We start from the raw sequence: 19,671 nt of genomic DNA, 5'->3' as shown, positions 1-19,671 counted from the left end.
ATAAAATAAATAATGTCCTATTGAGGATTAGTAACTGGTTAAAAGAAGGAAACAGAGTAGAAAAAGAAAATAATTGATTGCCTAAGAAATCTGCACTGGGACTGGGGCTGTTTAATATATTTATATATGACCTGGAAAAGGGAGTGATGAGTGAGGTTATCAAATCTGCAGATGACAGAAAATAGTTCAAAGTAGTTGAATCACAAGCCAATTGTGAAGAATTGTATAAGCATCTTAAAAGACTGGGGGATTGGGTATCTAAATGGCAGATACCCCCCCCCCCCTCTCCATTTTATTGTATTTCTCTGAAGTTTTATGTAAACTGATATGTTCACTCGAATATCGGTATAAAAAAGCTAATAAATAAATAAATAATGGATAAGGGCAAAGTGTTGCATAGAGGGAAGAATAATCCATGCTATAGTTAGTTGTATTTATTTATTTAACACTTTTTTATACTGACCTTCATAGTAATAACCAAATCGGATCGGTTTACATTTAACAAGGGTATAACTGTAGCGTAACTAAAGAAAATTAAACAAAAGAAGTGAAAAAGGCAAAGTTACATTCAACAAGGATAAAGAACTTGGAAGCTTATGTAGCTGGAAGGAAGTAAAGGTGGTAATAATTTAAGAAGTACAATAGAGGATATGGGTTAAAGCTTAAAAGTGCTTTAACCTAGAGGTGCCATAGTCCATCGTTCATGAAGATCAAAGGCCATCGTCCAAGTAAGAGAAGGGCAACTAGTGATTGTCTGGGGGATCCCCGAAAGCTTGGTGAAAGAGCCACGTCTTGAGTTTTTTTCTGAAAGTTAAAAGGCAGGGTTCCAATCTGAGGTCTGAAGGGATATTATTCCAGATAGATGGGCCTGCGATCGAAAACGCTCGGTCTTTGGTCGAGGAGAGGCGTGTGGCTTTAGTCGGGGGAAATTTCAGAGTTCCTTTGTGAATATCTCTAGTTGGTCTGTTGGAGGAGTGTAGATTGAAGGGGAATTCAAGATCGAGTTGAAGTTGATGGTGGATGAATTTGTGAATTAGGGTGATTGATTTGTATAATATTCTAAAATTCACTGGTAACCAATGTAGGTTTCTGAGAATGGGAGAGATGTGTTCACCACGGCTGGTGTTGATCAGCAATCTCGCTGCGGCATTTTGTATCATCTGCAGTGGTTTGGTGGTAGATTTGGGGAGGCCTAGGAAGAGGGCACTGCAGTAGTCGATCTTAGCGAATAACAACGCTTGGAGGACTGTCCTGAAGTCATAGAAAAATAGGAGTGGTTTGAGATGTTTTAGAACCTGTAGTCTGTAGAAGCAGTCTTTGGATGTGGTGTTGACCATTTTCTTTAGGTTTAGTCGATTATCTAGAATTACCCCAAGGTCTCTGACATGAGTATGGGTGATGTGGGCGTTGTGTGGGGATGGAAGGGGGAAGTTTTCTTCGTTTGAAGAGATGAGGAGGAGCTCTGTTTTTGAGGCATTGAGGACCAAGTTTAGGCTGTTGAGAAGACTGGTGATAGATAGGAGGCAGTTATTCCAATGAGAGAGAGCTTTTGAGATAGAACCTGGATTCCATATGTAGAGGCTGGATTCCATATGTAACCCTTTGTTGGGGAGTTCTACTTCCCAAGGGCACACAAACTAATCTTTTCTCAGAGGCTGCTTCTGTTAGAGCTTTTCCCTTCTCTCTTCATCCCAAGGCCTGGGTGTTGTGGTTCTGGCCACGACCTTTGCGACCAGACCCTTACCTCCGTGTTCCTGGACCCATTCCCACGTTCGTTGGCCTAGTTCGCGGCCTGTTCGGCGGCATCCCCACGAGGGCCGTACCGCTGGGAAGCCTCCCATGGACGCCCTGTCTCTAGGCACGCGCGTGCGCGCCGATTGGTCGCTTTTCTAGGCCGTTTCCCGACAGTGGTGACTCCGCCCAATTCCTGACGTCAGACGCCGCAGCCTTGATAAGCCGGCCACGGACATTCAGTCTTTGCCTTGCAACGGGTTTACCTCCCGGTTCCCTGTTGCCTTGTGCCGCGGAGTGACCTGCCTTGCTATTCGCTCCGTTCTTGCTTGCCTGCTGCAGTACCTGCTTGGTTCCTGCCTGTCTGCTACAGTACCTGCTTGGTTCCTGCTTGCCTGCTACAGTTCCTGCCTGGTTCCAGTACCCGAGTCCTGCTACAGTTCCTGCCTGGTTCCAGTACCCGAGTCCTGCTACAGTTCCTGCCTGGTTCCAGTATCCGAGTCTTGCTACAGTTCCTGCCTGGTTCCAGTACTCAAGTCCTGCTACACTTCCTGCCTGGTTCCAGAACCCGAGCCCTGTTACAGTACTGACCTAGTCTGGTTCCAGTTCCCAGTCCTGATCCACTACCGCCTAAGTCCCAGCGGCCGGGCCTCCACGGGCTCCTCCCGGGGTTCGGCTTCCAAGGGTGAAGCCACCTAAGTCCCAGTGGTTGGGCTCCTACGGGCTCCTCCCGGGGGAGTACCAGCTTTCAGGGTGAAGAGCACCTCTACGTCCAGCCTGAACATCTGCCTCCCGGCCTGCCACATACTAGAGACATTGACCATCTTTCCCAGTCTCCTGCAGGTCGGCCCAAGGGTCCACTAAACTGAGACTCCTATAACACTGGGTCCTTTTTGTGGAGGAAAGTTTAAGCTTGCAGCCCAGGTGGTGATGTATTTCTAGCTCTATCTTCTTTAATAACTTTATTGCTGCTCCTAGACAAACAGGCAGGACAAGGTACTGGGTGCTAGCATACAAGTTACTGATTCTTTAAAGTTAAATGAAATCCACTTTATCCAATAAGTGAACATACAGCTATGATATTTACAGATGTCTCTCTTTTCTGGGTAGGTGTCCTTTCACTTTTACTCCGGGGTTTTAGTTTAACACTTTTAATCTAAGTGAATAAACTATCCTAGATGTTCAAGGAAATCCTATGGGTGATGGGATCCCTTGACCATGGATAACTCCTACCTTAGTTGCAGATGTTCATTCCTGGTCACCTAGCCTGTGTCCTGGTCCCTTGGGGTGGAAATCTTATGGTGGGGTGAGGTGGGGGTCTCCATGATCTTGGTCAGTCTCTTTCTCAGAAGGAAAAATTTGTAGAACAGGAAACCAGCTATCCTAGTTCCACATGAGGGGTAGATTAAAACAAAAAACAAACCACCCCACACAAACAAAACTAGAATACCTTCTTAATTTCAAAAATCTCTGTGTGTCTATTATGCTGTCACTAGTGCTTGCTTCTTCCAAGGAGTAGAAAAAGATTCATAGGTCTCCAGCCCTTATCTTATGGGTCTTGGGGGGAGTTGCCTTCTCCAAAAGGGTTCAAGGTTTAAACAACAGTCTCAATCTGAAAAATAGAATAAGTTCCAGCCATCAAAAATCCTACACTGGATGGTGCTGTCAGTGGTGCTTGCCTCCCCTAAGGAGAAGAGGGATGGCTCACAGGTCTTCTGCCCCTGGTCGCTTGAAAGGAGACCAAGGTTACCCCCAGAATGAAAATCCAAAAAGGAATCCAGCAAAAATCTCTCTCTTTTCCATATTTGGGCAGGATCTCTCAGACAGGTAGTGTACTGAGGGGAACCTCCAGAGGAAAAAACCTTCAGTTGTGCAGAGGGCCCAGTTTTTAAAGAGGAACCAAAAGAGCTCCTGCTTCTCCACAGGCTAACTAAAAATGACCACTCTCTTCTTACTGATTACCTCATTAAGTACCCTGAGATAACCAATCACAGCTCTCCAGGTTGGGAGGGGCTGAAAAATGGAAGTCTTACTAAGCTGTGTTTCTTGGTGTAATTCCTAGCACTATCTGATGGTGGACCGGGGGATCTGCCACATTTACTATGCATCACCACCCAAGAAAAGGAACTTGGAGTTGCAATGGACAATACTTTGAAATCTTTGGCTCAGTGAGTAGTGGCGGTCAAAAAGAAAATAGAATGTTAGGTATTATAAGGAAAGGAATGGAAAATAAAATGGAATATATCATAATGCCTCTGTATCAATCCATGGCTTGACTGCATCTTGAGTACCGTGTGTATTTGTAGTCTCCCTATCTCAAAAAAGACATAATGAAATTTGAAAAGCTGCAGAGAAGAGTGACCAAAATGATAAAGGAGATGGAATGATTCCCCTATGAGGAAAGGCTAAATAGCTTAGGGCTCTTCAACCTGGGGAAGAGACAGTTGAGAGGAGCTATGATAGAGGTCTATAAAATTATGAGTGGTGTGGAAGAGATGTGCTTCGTTTTTTTCTGCCGGGTCGTTTTTTGACTCGGATACCTCGTGGTAAATTTCGGGTTTTCTCGTTTCGTTTTTTTGAAAAACGAAACGAGGAAACCCGAAACCGGGCCAAAAAACGAAACGGCAAAGGAAGCTTAAAAAAAACCCACCCCAAGCATTTAAAATCAGTAAAAGGTAAAAGAAGATTAAACTAACTTTAATCTGTATTGGATGCAAGGAATAATTCTGTCTAAATATAGAACTTCCACTAGAAGTAGAGACTTTACTAGAAGAAGTGGAGTCACAAGTTTATTCTACTGTTGCCAATCAATTGAATGAGAGAAGTGTAAATATTCAATCATCTAATCAAACTATCAGTAAAGAAGTTATAAACCTCCATTCCTCTGCTGTGTGTTTATTGGATGCAGAGACTATATAATTATTGATGCTGTGAACAAAGGATGGAGAAAGGGTTTAAATTGCAAAAAAAAAAAAGCAGGGTATAGCAGCTATTTTTCATCCCCACATATTGGAACTCTTGGACTCGGATGGAAGCTGCCGGTAGGGAGAAGGAGTTGTATAGAGACTGAGAGATGACGTGCATAGGGACAGTAACTTTTATACTGGTGCTCGGGCACGCACATGTGCCCTGCTATTCGGTACATGTGTATATGCGCGCACTTTATAAAATAGGCTGGCTGCGCGCACACGTGGCCCAATTTTAAATAGGGGCACACAAATGCGTGCAAATGCTGCTTCTACCGCATAAGCAGGGGGAATTTAAAAGGGGTGTGCGCCGACACCATTGCCACTAAAACTTTAAGAGTGAGGTCTTTCAAACTCCCCTAGTTTAATAGCCTTCCTTCCCTCCGATTAGCCCCAACCCTTAAAACTCCACTGATCTGCTTAGTTTTCTTTATTTTATAACTTCCATGGCATCCATAGCAGAAGTAAAGTATGCAGCAGGGGGCACTGGAGTGCCGGATCGCAAAAGAATTTATGCTCACATTTTAGGTTCCAGCCCCAAAAGCCCATGCCCTGCCCATCCCCCACTCTGAAAACCTCTGAGTTGTGCATGCTGCAGCATTTAAGCACATATTCGGGTGGCTTTTAAAATGCACTCGGCACGCACAAGCCAATTTATTTGTGCATCCCCTAATTAATGCATTCATTGGGCTTTTAAAATTCACCTTAAAGGGTCCATCTCTACTTTTCTTTCTACGTGGCCCTGGATGCCAAGTAAAGGATCCATCCTGCTCGGGGGTACACTAACTTCTTCCAATCTGCCCATTTATACCTGCCTATTGTGCTGTCAGAAGTCTTACTTTATCTGTGGTCTTCTTCCTCCCTCTGTTACTAAAGTCCCTTTGTGTCTGCCCCAAGTATGATTGGATTCTGCCACTCTTATGGCTCCAGCTGCTACCACTGGAAATCTATTCCAGATGTCCACCACCATTCTCATTGCCACTATATTTTCTGATGTTCCTTTTGAACCTTCTTCTCATCAGCATCATATGATGAACTCTCCTGATATTTGAGATTTTTATTCTATTGAAAATTCTACTTTCAGGTAGGGGTGGGAATTCGTTTGCAACGAAATAAGAAATACCTATAGGATATTTCCTATTTCTTTGCATTTCGGGAATTAAAAAAAATGATTGGAAAACTGACAAAATTTTGTGTGGTTTTTCCTATCTTTTTTTGGGGGGGGAGGTTAAAAAGTATGTTTAAAAAATAAATAACTCCAGAACCCCCCTCCCCAGTCCTTCCCATATATTAAAGATGGAGCACCCCCACATGTGGACCCCCCCCCCCTCCTGCCCACACTTCTGACCCCCTTCAGGTCTCACCCAAAATTCATGGTGATCTAGCCATCGGCCTGGGAGCCACTTCTACCAGCCGTTGGCTCCCAGCCATTGGCTGCCATTAGTCAAAATGGCACCAGTTGTCCTTACCATGTGACGGGTTACCAGTGCAGGCTGTCTATTGCCCCTACCATGTGACAAGGGCTGCCCAAAGGCACCATTAGCACCTGTCACATGGTAAGGGCAAAAGGGCAGCTGGTGCAATTTTAACTAATGGCAGCCGCCGGCCTAGGAGGTCAACTCCTGGACCTTCCGCTAGACCATGCATTTTGAATGAGTCGTGGGGGGGGTTCCATCTTTTAATAAATGGGTAGGGTTGGGGGGGGGTCTGTTTTTTTCTTGTTTTTTTTAAAGATAAAATTGGAACAAAAAAAAAATAACGATCCAGGGTGGGCCTGAAATGGCCGACCCCTAGAACAAAAATAAAACAAAAACAAAACTTTATCAAAACTTTATCATGCTACCACCCCTACTTTCTGGTAATTTATTATAGCTTGTTAGATATCAGAATGTTTGTATTACATCTCACTTTTCCTTTCTGTCTTCTGGAGAGTATCTCTAACTCCTTCGGTCTCTGTATGCATGGTTTACAAATAAACTGATATTGTGGCTCCCCTTTGAACTAAATCTACCTGGTGAATGTTTTGTAAATATGGTACCCAGAATCAAATATATTCAAAGTGGGGCCCTATGATAATAGAATTATTGGCAATCATGAATCTAGTGTTCTAAGAGCTAAAAACGAATGCACTGCAGGCATCCAGTACTATTAGAGTACCAAGGGAATACATTGCAAGCCCTAAAGCTTTAATGGACATGCATTTTTACAGTATGTAAAATATACGGATAATACTGCTAGCCTAATCAGGCATCCCCTAGAAGAAAATACATGAACAGGAGAGACTGAGTAAACCCTGATTGTCATTAGTATATAGAAATTTCTTCCAGCAGGGCACTGTGAGTATTTTGTTTCTTTAACCTGTCTCCTTTTGTTCCTGCTATACCTGTTCTGTGGAAAAAAAAACAGTGGACTTGCTCAACTTTCACAAACAATGCATTCTCGTCAATCAATGTGAATAAAAATATAATTTACTTATTTCTTTACCTGCAAGGATGAAAACTCCAACAAGAATGAGAAACACCAGCAAATATAGTCCAACCACTGCATACTTCAGAGCAGCTATTGAGCCCAAATGACCACAGCGGCTTGGTGCCCTCTTATGACCCGCAGGACCTGTAGACCATAGAAAGGGCATTTTAAATCTCTCCTCAGTCAACCTGAATTAGTTCTTTTACAGCAGTGATGGGACTCTTTTTTGAGCTTAGATCCTGTAATGGGCCAGAAAACACCTAGAATTATGAGACGTTCATATTTATGCTTTTTAAATTTATGAACAACTTTCCTGGGTTATTTGACCATTCAAAAGGGTGAACAGTAGAACACATGATAAAAAATAAATTAAATAAAAACATAAAAATTAACATACAAAAACTATAGAATATATCCACAGTCGACTTAAAAAATTAGGTGAAACAAAATCACTAACCTTCCATAAAATAACTATTTCAATCAATCTCAAGTCAACCACCCACATCCCAGAATAGATGAGAAAAATCCAAGTTTTTTTCATAATACAAATTATGATTAAGTTGACTATGGATATATTATTTTGTAGTTGTTTTTGTATGTTCATTTTTTTTTTTAATTTATCAAATGTTTGTATTGTGTTTTCTACTGTGGTTCACCACTTTAAACCAGTAAAGGGGTATATAAAATGTAAGCAAGTTTGCCATCCTAAATTGAAACTCAAAGTGATTACTATTTCAACTTAATTTAATACAGTTCTCTGTAATTCTAGACAACTCAATAGAAACAAATCAGAAAAGGGAAATACTTTTCAATCAGCAACCCCTCTCCCTATATAAGCAGAAGAAAATGATGTTCAGCAATGACATAAAAAATGACATTTCTTTAACCGAAAGACCGAGATGACTTGTCTGTAAGCAAAGAGGCTTCTGTAGACATCTCAGCTACCACAAATCTCAAGGTGGGAGACTAGATGGAGGTCAAATTGAGGACAGAGACAATTTATTCTAATTGGGTAAAGCTGCAAGAAACAAGAACCATACCCCACAAAAACAATCTATAAAAGAAAAGCAAACAATGGGATGGGTGGTGAGAGAATCATGCATGGCCCATGGCATTACAACATGAAAGGAAAATGTGCAATCCAGATGGGCCTTGGGGTGAGGTTGTCTTCTTTATCTGCCATCACATTCTGTGCTCCTGTGTTACAGCATTTACTGTATATGTAATCCAAATCAATTAATCAAGTCTAAAGCTACTAAAGAAATGGGATCAAGTCAATAGTTAGATTTAAACCTGAAGGATTCAAAGCGTTAAATTTTACATGCACTCCATTTCCTCCTTCAGCATCTCCCCATGCCAGCCTCCACCTTAGGCGCCAGCTCTGTGGTTGCTTGTGCACCCCAATATTTTTTCCCGCACTCCTACTGGGGAACTAAGAGCTCTGTTGCTGCAGGGCCACAGGAGAGGGCAGACAGGAGTCTCCTCTGCTGCTGCTCCCATCACTGGACTGCCGGGGGACCAGAGAGCAGCAGCAGCGTAGGACAGCAGGCTTCCTGTCTTTGGTCTGCCTTGAGATGCCAGTGGAGATAGGGAGTGCTGCTACTAGAGAGACAGAGAGGGGAAAAGGAGCTATAAGCGAGGTGAGAGAGGTGCTGGTAGAGAAGAGGAGAAGCTGGAAGAGGGAATGCTGGCTGGGAGATGGGAAGATTGGTTGTAAAAGGGGATACTGACTGAGACAGAGAATACTACTGTGAGGGTCTTGAGAGGAACTGTGAGGGAAAGGAGGACGGATTGTGGAGCTGTGGGAGCAGGAGAGACAGACACAGGAATAGACTTCCTTATTTGATGCTACATGCTCCCTTCTCTGGCCATATTCAAGTCTGCTCTAAAAACTCACCTTTTTGAGGCTGCTTTTAAATCCTAAACACTTCTTTTCAATAAGCACACTTCCCACAGACTCTTGTTTGTTATATGTGTTTGTTTTGTCTATCTTGTAAAGCTCCATAGAGCTGGAAATGTCTTTTCTATGTACAAGGGACATTCCGATCCCTTACCAATGTGGTTTTCCCTTTTGAACAACACTAGGGACTTGCAGATTTTTTTTAAACCATTCATGGATGTCTCCTTCCAAGGCTGTGATTGGTCTTCTTGGCTCTATATATTGGGACTGAACATGTGCAAAAAGCAGAGGGTGTTGGAGATGAGTAGTAGAAGTTGGAAGGTGTGTTTTGACAGTGGTCCCTTGCTAGGCCCACCTGGCCTGCAAAATAAAATGGAAAGACGTTTTTGTGGAAGAAGTTGACTTTTTGGAAGGGAAATCTTTGGACTTGATCCCAGTTTTAGGAGGTAAACCCCCTGCCAAAGGGAAAGAGAGCCTGGGTGTGATGCTTGCCCTATGCCCAGCTGAAGTGGAGGTGCTTCGGCATTTGCCTGGAGAAGAGAAGTGTTTTGAGAAAAGCATTTTGTTCAAGTTTTGCTGCATTTTGGGGATCTTGATATTCAAGGTCCAGAGTTTGAGGCATATCAGACACCTCAAGGTACCAAAAGAGGGTCAAAATGCACCAGCAACCTATCTTAAACTCCTTCCTCCACTGCCAGACAAGTAGTTCTACCTCCCTGGGACCTCTCCTTTCTCCTTTGTGAACAATAAAGCCCCTGCGGGCTAGGAAAGGTCCTTTTCTGGCCACCTTCCCCAACGCCCCCCCCCCCCCCCCCACCCCCCCAGGACCTTCAACTTATCCCTCCTATAAGATGACAATCAATATATCACAGGAAGACAGAGATCAGCAAGTACAAACAGCAGGGGCACACCTTTCATTTTCAGTTGAGAATTCAGATTTTAGTATGCTAGAAGAATTGGCAAGTAGCAGTTTGGACACCTTTGCTACAGCTTTGCCATCACAGCTCTGTAATGGCTTACCTATGTTTCTGGCAAAAACGTTTTTACATTTGTTATTTATTTTATTTTTCTAATATAAGCCATGCAATAAAGTCTTGTACAGAAAACACATTAAATTCTGCCTTTAACTAGATTGAACTAGCCGAAAAAGTACGGAACCTTGGAATAATAATGGACCCAGAAATAAATCTAAAACACCACATATCGCTAAAAGTAAAAGAAGGCTATGCAAAACTCATGATCCTCAGAAAATTAAAACCACTACTAACACCAACTAATTTCAGAACAGTACTTCAGGCTCTAGTATTCTCAAGCACGAACTACTGTAATGCACTTTTACTAGGACTCCCAAGTACAACTCTAAGACCCCTACAAATACTTCAAAACACAGCAGCGAGAATACTAACCAGAAAAAGAAGGAGAGACCATATAACTGAAACCCTAGCGGAATTACATTGGTTGCCCATTGAACAAAGAATAAAATACAAAGCCTTATGTACCATATATAAACTAATACATGATAAAAAAGATGACTGGTTAAACACAGCACTAAGAGTACACGTCCCACAGAGAAATCTTCGTTCAGCGAATAAAGCACTCTTAACCATTCCTTCAGTAAAGACAGCAAAACTAACACAGGTGAGAGAGAGGGCTCTATCCTTAGCAGGCTCCACCCTCTGGAAGCAATGCCGGTAGAGATCAGATTACAAAGTGATCTCAAAACCTTTAAGAAAAGTTTAAAAACATGGCTTTTTAAACAAGCATACTATAAAGAGACCGGAGAATAGAAAAAAATACGGGAATAGGCAGAAGAGCATCTACACACTGCACTACTCTCAGATTGTGCAACGCTATAATCACCACAAACATAGTTGTAAAATACAGAGAATAAGAATTTTACCAGTGATTAGTACCGTAAAGGCACACCTGGGCATGACCTACTTCACTTTTCAATTGACTACTAGTTCTTTTGATATATTGTAACCGAACCTTTTGCGGCACCTGTTAGAATGTACATAGTACGCACTCACTCACCTTAATTTAAGTGCCAACATGTAAACCGTTGCGATGGTATTTAACTTAGCGACGGTATAGAAAAGATTTTAAATAAATAAAATAAATAAACTAGATATAACAAAAAAATTAATACTAGGTAGACTACTAAGAACAAGATAATATATTAGAATTCAAAGGGGTAATTTCCAAAGAGTTATACAGTGATTACACTCATAAAATCATAATATATGCATGGAAGTAGCATGCACATGCGTACTGTGAGGTGAAGACAGACTGCGCAATAAAAGAAAAGCAGCTTCATCTCCTCAGTGTAGTTCTCACATTCATTCACATAAAAAATGCAGAGGCTATCAGGTGGCTTGACTTCCATCTTGCATTGCTCAGGCCTGCAAAGTTTGGTTCAGCTGCATAGTGCATACTCCTTTTAGGGTGACTGACTTATCCCTACAGGTGGTATACAGTGGGTAGTCTGTTAAGTGACGGGGGGGTCAGGGTTAAGTGGTGGAGGGTCTGGCAGAGGTGTTAGCGAAATGGTGATTGCAAGTATGCACGCAAGTACTTTCTGACATAATTTTAATATGTGCGCTTAAGTATTTATGTGCACATTTTAGGTTCCAGCCCCAAAATGCCCATGCCGCATTTAAACCACGCCCATGCCCCACTCCTTTTTGAAAACTTCTGAGATGTGCATGCAGCGGCATTTATGTGCATATCTGGTCAGTTTTTAAAATCCACTTGGTGAGCAAGCCCGACATATTCACGGATCCCCTAATTAATGCATGCATAGGGCTTTTAATATTCACCCTATAATGAACAGTCCAACATTCTGGATAGCTCCAATTTGCTAAAGAGAAAAAAAATAAGTGATTGATCACTATGCTTGTGGTTCATAGCTTACATATTCTGAAGTTTGGCTCAGGAAATCTCTGGATTCACATTTCATTTATCTTCACTTATAGTTAAAATTTCTCATCAGTAGACACTGCTTTTATAAGGAGGAACTTGTGTAATGCAAAATTGCAATGCCAGAATTGTGATCTAACAAGTACAGTAACTTTTAGGTCACTGGAAATTCCAAATTCGCAGCAAACTACCATTACAAATTTCTGGATATGTGATGTGGCATTCCTTTGGAAAAAAAATCTATATTAATTTATAAAGTAAAATATGTAACCATAAAATGAAGTATCTGGAAATGAATTATGTCCAAGATCTTAAAATCAATGTAATAATACTAAGGCCAAAGAAAATACTGATGATAGTACATGGCAAACTATTCAGGGATTTATGTTCTGCTATTCTGTTCTTCAATGAACTTTGTTTCAGTGAGACAAGCTATACTGTAGATTACAAATCATTCTGTAGTTCATATTTATTTCATTATTTAGTTTACTGTAGCACATTTAACTGCATGTAAAAATTAAAGTGAAGCATGTGGGGGTACTTGAACTTTTTGGAGGATGAAATGGGATCCATGCTCCTTAAAAGGTTGGGAATCCCTGCTTTATCATCTTAGTGCAATATGGGACGGATTTTAAAAGGGGTACACGCGTAACCCTTTTAAAACGCCCCTGCGCGCACCGAGCCTATATTGCATAGGCTTCCGGAGTGCGCAAAGCCCCGGGATGCGCGTAAGTCCCGGGGCTTTCTTGGGGTGGGCATGTCAGGGGGCGTGACGCGGTCGGCGCATCATCCGGGGGCGGTGCCGTGGGCGTGGTTTCGGCCTGGGGGCATTCCGGGGGCATGGCCGCGGCCTCCAGACCAGCCCCCAGACCGGAACTTGGCACGCGGCAGCTGGCTCGGCGCGCGCAAAGTTACTCCTGCTTCGAGCAGGTGTAACTTGTGCGACAGAGGTGGGGGGGTTTAGATAGGGCTGGGGGGGTAGGTTAGGTAGGGGAAGGGAGGGCAAGGTGGGGGGAGGCGGAAGGAAAGTTCCCTCCGAGGCCGCTCTGATTTCGGAGCGGCCTCGGAGGGAACGGGCAGTGCGCGCAGGGCTTGGCGCGCGCAAGTTGCACAAATGTGCACCCCCTTGCACACGCCGACCCCGGCTTTTATAAGATATGCATGGCTACTTGCGTATCTTATAAAATCCGGCGTACTTTTGTTCGCGCCTGGTGTGTTTTAAAATGTACCCCTATATTCATAGAAAACTAAAGCAAAGCATTAGGAAATAAATCTCAAATTTAGGGGTAGATTTTTAAAAAATAAGTGTGCACGTCCATGTGCACGCTACCCGGTGCACATGTTATAAAATCCAGGGCAGCGCATGCAAAGGGGGGGGGGGTAGAATAAAGCTAATTCACGCGGCAACAAGATCGGGGCTCCCCCTGTTCTCTCTCAGACCGCTCCAATTTAGGAGTGGACTGGGAGGGAACTTTCCTACCCCCTACCCTAACCTCCCTTCCCCTTCCCCTTCCTCCCCCTCCTCTAAAACCCTTTTTTTTTATACTTTTTATTTTGCAAGTTACTTCATGGCACAACTGAAGTAACTTGTGCATGCTGGCAGCCTGGCTGGCACGTGAGGCTGCAGGAAAGCAAGGAATGGCACTGTCCCGGCCACGCACGTAAAAGCCATTTTTTTATGCACGGGGGGGGGGGGGGGGGGATTAAAATCCGGCCTTTAGGGCATACTTAACTGTTGATAATTTGACTTAGAATAGAAAATTATCCCTTGCTTAATTGGATCCCACAACTTTTTACGAACTTGTGCAATTAAAACATATTTTTTGTTCTTTCTGCTTTGAACCTTAAAGGACTGGTAGAAACGGCTTATGTGTTTAGATCATATATGCAAAATCTCACATATCTTTTAAGTCTTCCAATTGTTTATTAAAATTATTTTCTTTTATAGTTTTGCTCAATTTCATCTCTCTTAGGAGGATCAGATCCAGTGTCTCGCAACTTATTTTGAAAACTCATCCTATTTAGGAGAGATGTGCATTCGTTTCAAAACAAATGGTAAGCTGAACTGAATCAGGCATTTTTGTTTTGGTTCATTTTACCCTGAAATAAATGCACAATTCCGCAGAAAATCTCAACATTTTGGGGTTTACTAATTTCAGAAAATAGCATACACTATTTTCCAAAATGAAGAAAAAAGCCCACAAAATAGAAAAACAAAAAATGTTTCAAAAATGAATAAAATGAAACAAACTGAAAAAATATCCCTGCATAAACCTATTTAGTAATTTATTATTATAGGTGTTCTCCACACTGTGGATAATCTGTTACACTGTACTATACCTGATTCTGTTCCCTGTAAAGTCTCACCTCAGAACACGATTAATCAATTTTTATTGGAGTAGCTTCTGAAGTGATACTTAGTAATTGTGTACCTGAACTTAACCCCCACCTCTCCCTGTCACTGCCATCACTGTTCTGGTACCTACCAGCCCACCTGTACATATTGTCTATTGTTAATTTATTTTCTTCAAATGTTCCTATCAAATTTCTCTCCTTCCCTATCCTTCCTACTGCTGTCCTCTCTCCTCCTTCATTACTGCTCCCCCCCCTTCCCTTTCCCTGTTTATTGTATTTTTCTCTCTTGTTATTTTGTTACAATGTAAACCGGTATGATGTTCCAACGAATGTCGGTATATAAAAACTCAACAAATAAATAAAATAAATAAATAAATGATGTAAGAAATATTTGGCTTTCCCACAATGCTTAGTATTCAAAAGGGAAATGTTCAAAGGGACTTCTGCAGGTAAAATAGTTTTTTTAAGTGCACAAATGGACTTTTACAAAACTGACTGACCAATATATGAGTAAACTTATGCACATATTTCACATTCATACATAGTTTTATCTGCACTGAGTGGAGGTGTTCCTGTGGGCAGAGTTGGGGAGGAGCTCGGACTTACATGCATATTTTTGGATTTTGAAAAGTAAGGGGCCGATTCAATACAGTGCGCTAGCTGCCATGCGTGGCCTAACATGCAATTGGACTCGCGGTTTTAGACACACATCCAAAATGCATGTCCGAATCTCCTTCGCTCATCACAAGGAAATCCATGTAGATGAGGCTATTAGCTAACTCCCGCGATCCAATAAATTTTTCATGTGGCCAATGTGCCCTTGTAATGCGGCACATTTTATGCCAGCCCGGGCTGGTGAAAAGGTATGCCACGTTCAAGGGTGCATTGAAAAAAAAAGAAATATCCTGCTTTCTGAGATTCCTCCTAATAGTATTATAGCGATACTATGTAGGAGGAACCAAATAAAGCAGTATTTAAAAAAAAAAAAAAATTCTTTGAGAAAAAAAATTTTGGATGTCCAATACACACACAAGATACGGTTTAGGTCGTGTATCTTGTGGTGTATATTCCAGTAGCAGGTGAAAATGGACACTCGTAGATTGAGCATCTGTTTTCCCAACTAGCTTGACAACCCACTTGACAGCCACCTCTCCTGTGCACCCGATTCAGAGGTGCCACGAGGGATACACATTTGTCCCTAGCACCTCCTTTTTAGCATGACCCCTCATTTTAATATTGGATAGGTGGCCCAGGCCATGTGTTAGGAAAACAGGCGCTCAACACTGAACACCCATTTTCTGTGCACATTTATTGTATCAGCCCCTAAGTGTGTAAATTTTCAGAGAAAATTTGTGTGGACATTTTAGCAGGTGTAACTTGTGTATGTAGATTTAGTGGAATAATTTTCAAAGTGAACTTATGCATGTAAGTCCACTTTGAAAATTGGTACAATTTATGTTGTCTGTTTCAACTTTATAAGGGCTGTTTGAAAGTTTCCCCCAAATATTTATTGAACCAAGTTTTGTCTGTTTAACCGGCACAACGCAAGAACAGGCCTGCAGAGGAAGCAGATGGTTTTACTCAGTTACTATTGTTATTATTCATAATATTTAACCTAATTCTTTCTTGACTTATGTTACTCAGTGCCAATCTTCATCTGCTCATGGAAATTGAGAAAAATGTTTCCATAAACCCCCATACATCTTTTATTAGTATGTTCATTTATTTTTTATTGAATGCATAAGAATTTTTATATACAATTTACATTTGGTGAACATAACATTCACTCATCTGGAATGATACTATTACAATAGAGGTGAATTTTTGAATCATTACATGCATTAAAATGACCATATATGCGCATAAGTAGGCTCTACTGACGTATTCCCTATTTTCTAAAAGTCACAAATACGCATGTATTTTCACTTTTGCATGCAACATATGGACATGTAAAAAAGGGGGAAGTCTAAGGGCATTCAGGTGTGCGGCTAACACACATATAAGTTTCTATTTTAAAAGACCCGTGTACATTTGGTAATTTACTTGCATATTTTTACACCTGCTAATTATCTGGCATAAGTGACATTAAATGTGTTTATTATGTAGTACTGACTGGGTGGGAGGGCTAGGCAGACTGGGGAAGTTCAGGCTGAAGAATGAGAAGTCTTCAAAACCTGGAGAAGGACTTGCAATCTGATGTACTAACTGATAAACTTGTTAAATTCCTTGATGCCTGCACATTTTAAACTTGGTCGACTTACATGTGTAAATTGAGATTTATGTAACTCATAACTTAGTTACACATGTAAAATATACGCTTATATATTTCTAGAATAGGTAGGAAAAGTGTGCATGCTCAATGTATTGATATACATGGTTTAATGCATTACATGTATTTGTGTATAAATATACATGCACACATATGGGGGCAGATTTTAAAAGCCCTACGCGCCTAAATCCAGCTAGATTTAGGCGCGTAGGGGGGTTATGCATGCCGAGCCTATTTTGCATAGGCCCAGTGACATGCGCAAAGCCCCGGGACGTGCATATGTCCAGGGCTTGAAAAAGGGGCAGAGTGTGGGCGGTCCGGGGCTGGGCGGGGGCGTGGCCAGAGGCCTCCATAGAACCACTTGGCTGGCGCGCGCAATCTATGCCTGCCTGGAGGTAGGCGCAACTTATGAAATAAAGGTTGGGGGGGGGGAAAGGTGGGGGGGGGGGTGGAAGGAAAGTTCCCTCCGAGGCCGCTCCGATTTAGGAGTGGCCTCGGAGGGAACGGGGAAAGCCATCAGGGCCCGCCTAGGGCTCAGCGCGCGCAAGGTGCACTAGTGTGCATCCCCTTGCGCGTGCCGACCCCAAATTTTATAACATTTTATACATTTTATGCAACTTCAGAAACAAATGTAGGGGGGATTTAGTTCGGGCTGGGGGGTGGGCTAGATAGGGGAAGGGAGGGGAAGGTGGGGGGATAAAAAAAAAGTGCCCTCCAAGGCCGCTCCAAAATCGGCCTTGGAGGGAACGGGGAAAGCCATCGGGGCTCCCCTTGGGCTCAGCACGCGCAAGGTGTACAAGTGTGCACCCCCTTGCGCGCGCTGACTCCTGATCTTATAACATGCGCGCATGTTATAAATTCGGGTGTACATTTGTGCACGCCGGGGTAGCGCGCACAAATGTACCCCGCGCGCGTAAGAATAAAACTATGCCCCATTGTATAATATGTTTCTACTAATATGCACAGGTTATAAATACTATGGTAAAAGTACATGTGGCCATATACAAACATATATGCTGCCATATGTAGTTGGCTGAAAATTATCCTCATATTGTACAATCATACAACACAATCTATCTACATATCTAACAATACAACAGAAAAAGGTTGCAATTTCAGCACCTGGGATACAGGACGAGTAATTTTAAAAACTATTCCCATGGTTAAAACAGTGATTTACCCAAGGGAAATGGCCTTTCAGAAAATTTCCCACCCTATATGCAGGTAAACGTATGTACATAGGGCCTGTATACACTTTCGTTTACCTGCAGTGAGCAAAGGCAAATCTGGGTGTCAGGTTGGGGAAGGGTTTGCACTTAACGCACATTATTTTGAATTTTCTAAAGTATGCATATATTTTCCCTGAAAAACTATCTGCAGAAATTAGCAGGCATAAACATATGCAGGTAGTTTTCTTGTGTTTTAAGTCTACTTTGAAAATTGGTGGAAATTCCACAGGCAAATGACTTTGCAGCAATACAGGCAGTCTTAACATAACTGCTGAAATAATCTACAGGCCTCTGGATTTTCTGAAATGTTCTAAGTTTTGGGTGTAACAGCTTCATATTTATACAACATACTACATTCCACAAAGTATGTATTAGGGATGAGCTTTAAGGCCAAGAATTGTAAAATATCCATCAATTTCTTATTATAGGCAGAAAAATTTTCTGTAATTGCAATCAATTTCCAAAGAATAATTTGAAATGCAAGCTGACATTTGATAATCCTTCCCTATATACCTGTACAAAATTTCCTTATATTATTACAAAAATATAGCAAATGTGAGAATGCTTTTCTGTATGGCACAATCAATATTTCTTTTTATCTTCTTGAGAATTGAGCTTAGAGATTTTTTTTTTTTTTTACTAGTGTCCAGATTTCCTTATGGTCAAGAAAATAAACGGGCGGATTTTAAAAGCCCTGCTCGCGTAAATCCGGGCGGATTTACGCGAGCAGGGCCTTGCGCGCTGGCGCGCCTATTTTGCATAGGCCGCCGGCGCGCACAGAGCCCCAGGACGCGCGTAGGTCATGGGGTTTTTTGAAGAGGGTGTGTCGGGGGCGGGACCGGATGATGCGGCGTTTCAGAGGCGGGACGCGGCGTTTCGGGGGCGGGACGCGGCGTTTCGGGGGCGGGACCGGGGCGCCGGCCCGTGGGCGTGGTCCAGGCCTCCGGACCAGCCCCCGGGTCGGAAGACGGCACGCCAGCCGTCCGCTGGCGCGCGTAGATTTATGTCTGCTTCTCGCAGGCATAAATCTAGGGACAAAGGTAAGGGGGGGTTTAGATAGGGCCGGGGGGGGGGGGTGGGTTAGGTAGGGGAAGGAAGGGGAAGGTGAGGGGGAGGGCGAAAGAAAGTTCCCTCCGAGGCCGCTCCGATTTCGGAGCGGCCTCGGAGGGAACGGAGGCAGGCTGTGCGGCTCGGCGCGCGCAGGCTGCCCAAAATCGGCAGCCTTGCGCGCGCCGATCCAAGATTTTAGAGGATATGCGCGGCTATGCGCATATCTTATAAAATCCAGCGTACTTTTGTTTGCGCCTGCTGCGCAATCAAAAGTACGCGATCGCACTTTTTTAAAAAATCTACCCCAAAATGTCTGAGTGAAGAATAGGGACATCGAAGCCAGCAATGACTGGCTCCAAAAAAATAGCCTAATCTCAATTTCCACAGAAGTTTCTAAGTCTTTCCCCACATGTTCTATCTCTTGGTAATCTCCAGCAAGTGCATTTTGTAAACATTGATAACACTCCAAGCCACTTTGGAGGACGCTAACCACTTTACAACAAGATTTAAAAGTCATTGGTACATCTAGCAATGAATAGATACCAATTCTCACCACTGAAGTCATTTAAATCTTTGAGCATTTACTAAGCTAAATTCCTTCCTTGTCTCTTTAAAGGTCATAAGATCTTTACCTTGTAATAGTAATCAAATGTCCATATTCCCTGTCTTTCGCACCCAGGTCAATAAGTACAAGAATTGTTAATTTTAAACATTCGGTTGTGCTATGGGAACGTTTGGTAAGGTCTTTCCATTTAATTTTCAACAAATAACCCCATTTGTGAA

The 19,671-nt window shown here is 42.5% G+C and overlaps 1 long non-coding RNA gene across 1 annotated transcript in view; it reads right to left on the bottom strand.

Moving 5' to 3' along the window:
- Positions 1–7,187: 7,187 nt before the first annotated feature.
- Positions 7,188–19,671, bottom strand: part of LOC115088851 — a 106,437-nt gene continuing 93,953 nt past the window's right edge. The window contains exon 3 of the long non-coding RNA XR_003855933.1: positions 7,188–7,310. This is a non-coding gene — a long non-coding RNA (uncharacterized LOC115088851). The remainder of the gene's footprint in view (positions 7,311–19,671) is intronic.

The sequence above is a fragment of the Rhinatrema bivittatum genome, chromosome 3, assembly GCF_901001135.1.
Source record: "Rhinatrema bivittatum chromosome 3, aRhiBiv1.1, whole genome shotgun sequence".
NCBI lineage: Eukaryota > Metazoa > Chordata > Amphibia > Gymnophiona > Rhinatrematidae > Rhinatrema > Rhinatrema bivittatum.
Note: the sequence above shows the minus strand (reverse complement) of the source record. Positions and strands in the feature narration are given on the sequence as shown.